Genomic DNA, 3,939 nt, shown 5'->3' on the forward strand with positions numbered 1-3,939 from the left:
TGTAGTATATCTCTTCTGGTGTGTAGAAATTGTTGCTTTTTATTTCCATCCAAATACCCAAACGAAAAAAATACTATGTACAATAAATAAAGATTCTGTTACTGGTTCCTAAATGCTATTAATAATTTTACATGCAACCCCAGAAAAGAATATTTTATTCTCCACAAATATGAATGAACGAACATAGCAACACAAGACACGACAAATGTTTGCCACATGCAAGCCCCTATAAAGTTGTAATGAACATATTATACAGTGTATAAATAAAATTGAACGTTCTATATAGGGGTTTATTCTGTGTATGAATAATATTGCCTGTTGTAAAGTGTAACTATATGCATCTGTGAAAATTTCACGTCGTGTATTAAAGACTACGCTTTATCGTTATTTTTGTCTTGTTTTAACTTTCTCACATATATCATTAATTATAAACGCAAACAGACATGTTAAGAAGTTAGTAGGGGGTGTAAATATGTTTAGAAGTGAGTTTGTTCTTAAGGTGATTAGGTGTCATGCGTAAAGATAAAAGAAGATAGTTAAAAAGTGCCGACGGAGGAGGAGAAGAAGAAGGAGAAGAAGAAGAAGAAGAAGAAGAAGAAGAAGAAGAAGAAGAAGAAGAAGAAGAAGAAGAAGAAGAAGAAGAAGAAGAAGAAGAAGAAGAAGAAGAAGAAGAAGAAGAAGAAGAAGAACAAGAGGAAGAAGAACAAGAACAAGAACAAGAACAAGAACAAGAAGAACAAGAACAAGAACAAGAAGGAGGAGGAGAAGGAAAGAGGGGAGGGGAGGATTAGGAGGAGGATAAGAAGGAGGCAGAAACAGTAAGAACAATAATGAAGAGAACATCAAACACATAAAAATGAATATGCTGAAGGGGATTAGGAGATAGAAGTTACGATGGCAGGATGGAAAGGTGGAGCTGGAGATATGATAGCAATGATGAAGAAAATTTGGAAGAGAGATAGCAAGACACGGAAAATATTAATAAGAACGAAGGTATAAGAACAGCACTCATAAAAATCACAATTAAAAAAGCCAGTAAACCAAGTAAAAATATTATAAGTACTGTACGAGTCAAATGTACTTTATTAACAATGCATGCATGTGAATATCAGAAAGAAATCTAATTTCTGACATATAAATGGTAACAAAATAACATAAGTTTAACATCCAAAGTAGCATTAAAAAGAAACGATTATAAAAGAATAAGAATTAAACCAGTTAAGTAATGTTAGTGACAAGCTAATGTGTTTGACTTACATAGATCGGAATGATTGATGTGATTTCCCTGCCGATATAAACATCAATGAATACATTGATACATGCAGGCATACTCACGTAAACGCATAGGAACACGAATGCATCACATACATATATATATTTACACACACACACACACACACAAACAAACAAGCATACATACGTGTCAACGTACATATGTATGCTTATTAATATATAACCCATGCAGTAGATATATAAAGAGGGCAAATGTAGCCATTTTCTCCGTAGACTGGGGAAAAAAAGATGTAAAATCTTAAGCGATATGAGGTTTACTCATCACTGGTGTCTTTATCAGTTTTCAAATTCTAGGAAAAAAAACCAAGCAGGCAATCTGTTTATATACTCAACAAATCTAGTAGCTTCATAAAACCGGAACTATTAATTTGCATACTGAAAGTGTTTAACACCTAATTTAATACCAGCAGGGAGTCGACTGGGACCTCAGTCCGTAACGTTGCAAAATATAGTACATGTAACGTCCGCAGTAGCTATAGAAAAAGGGCAAATTTGCCATTTTTTCCATAGATTGCAAAATATGAGCACTCTTAATCGATTTTCGAAGGCATTTCAAAAATATATATATAAGCAAAAAGATCCGAATAATGAATTCAATATGGCCATAAGTATAAAAGTATTTACTAAAGGATCTATGACGGTTCCTTCAATGTTTAGAAGGAAGGACATTGGTCGTCTTTACATAAATAGTAAAATAGAGAGGAGCAAATTTGTAGTGTCGACTATATTGATGTAGATGAGTAAGATTAGACTAGTCTGGCACATATATATGTCATCATACTAGCTTTATCAGTCATGTTATAATGCACTTTGCGCTCTGTACATTGCGCTATCAATAACCAGCCTACTAAAGTTTCGAACTTACTTAATCTCTACATTGAAACATATCCAAATATTATACCCTGTTTTAAAGAAGAAACACAGAAAGCCTCTGAAGAGAATTTCTGCAAACTAAATTTTGTATCCAGAGCCATTTGAATTTGTATATACATTAAAAAACTATGTACACATTTTCATTTTAACCGAATGCTCTTCCAAGTGCGTATACGGATATACGTTTTACCTCCTACCTCTTTATCCTTACTTACATCACCAGTGAATTTACGTCATCATCGTTAGTTTCTCTTCCAGTTTTTATTTCTCTTATTTGACCATCTCTTACCGAGTTTCTCTTCCCGAACTATGTCCTACCTACGTTTCTGAGCTTACGATGTTCTGAATCCCCCTTCCATTACTGGTTTTCTTTCAAACCTGAAATGCCTAAAATTCTAATGCCTTTCCTTTCACCTTGTCTGTTTTATCTTAAAGAGAAACTTGTTCGGAATAACTGACAATCCACACCCAATGGCAACTTTGATGTGGAAGGATTCTGATCACCTACCGAGTGACAAAAGGTGGACTGGCTCATTATTATAAAGTAAAGAACTGTGAGTGATTGGCTGTTTGGGTTGATAAAAAGTTCATTGTATGCCGTGATTACGAGCGTTGAGTCTCCTGTAATATTAATAGTAGTGCATCATGTATAAACTTCCTTCCTCCCTGCTTCGTTATATTATATATCGAACATAGAAGGATATAAAAAAGTTCACCTACCACATGGTTCCGGGTTCAGTCCGACTGCGTGGACACTTGGGCATGTGTCTTCTAATATAGCCTCGGGCCGATTAAAGCCTTGTGAGTGGATTTGGTAGATGGAAACAGAAAGGAGCTCGTCGTGTATATATATATGTATGCATGTGTGTGTGTATATGTTTGTGCGGCTGTTCCGCCACCATCGCTCGACAACCGATGCTGGTGTGTTTAAGTTGCCATAATCTAAAGGCAGTGCTCCAGCATGGCCGCAGTCAAATGACTGAAACAAATATAAGAATGAAGGTAGAAGGAAACATTTTCTACTACTTTGCCCACTACCCCTGCCTTAGCTTATATTTTCTTGAAATTATATATTCAATTATTTACTGAGTAGATAGGACGACGACTATTAATAGCATTAATTATGTTAACACTTATTAAATATTCGTTGAAATTAATTTATTTAAGCTAGTCAAGTGCATATAAACGTCGTACAGAAAAATTAGAAATTACCTATATCTCTCTTATATTGTTGTGATTGCTTCTAAATAAATTATTATTCTCTTTAAAAGCTGTTTTTAGCAATTTCTGGTGTTATTTAGCGTTTGTTGATGCTTGTGGTGTTTTTGCTTTGTCTGAAGTATTTTATTTTTTATTTCAATTATTTATGTAAAGATAATTATTGTATTGATCAATAAGTACAACTCATTATTAACTGACTAGTATCTAGTTATTTTTCATTAGATGAAATACACAATCATACACAAACACACGTAGACACACTCGAACCCCACAAACATATGCTCAAATACATATGCGCGTGCGCACATACACATACACACATATACATGATATATATGTATATATATATTTATATATATATATATGCATGTGTGTGTGTATATAAATATATGTATGTAAATATATAAATACACTTGTGTGTGTGTGTGTGTGTGTGTGTGTGTGTGTGTGTGTGTGTGTGTGTTGCAATTTACGTAAGTGCCGGTCGGTTTGTGGTTGCGTTGGTCCTTATCATAGTAATTATTAAATACATTTGTTACTAGTCTTACTTGT

The sequence above is a fragment of the Octopus bimaculoides genome, chromosome 3 (genome assembly GCF_046866305.1).
Source record: "Octopus bimaculoides isolate indiv1 chromosome 3, ASM4686630v1, whole genome shotgun sequence".
NCBI lineage: Eukaryota > Metazoa > Mollusca > Cephalopoda > Octopoda > Octopodidae > Octopus > Octopus bimaculoides.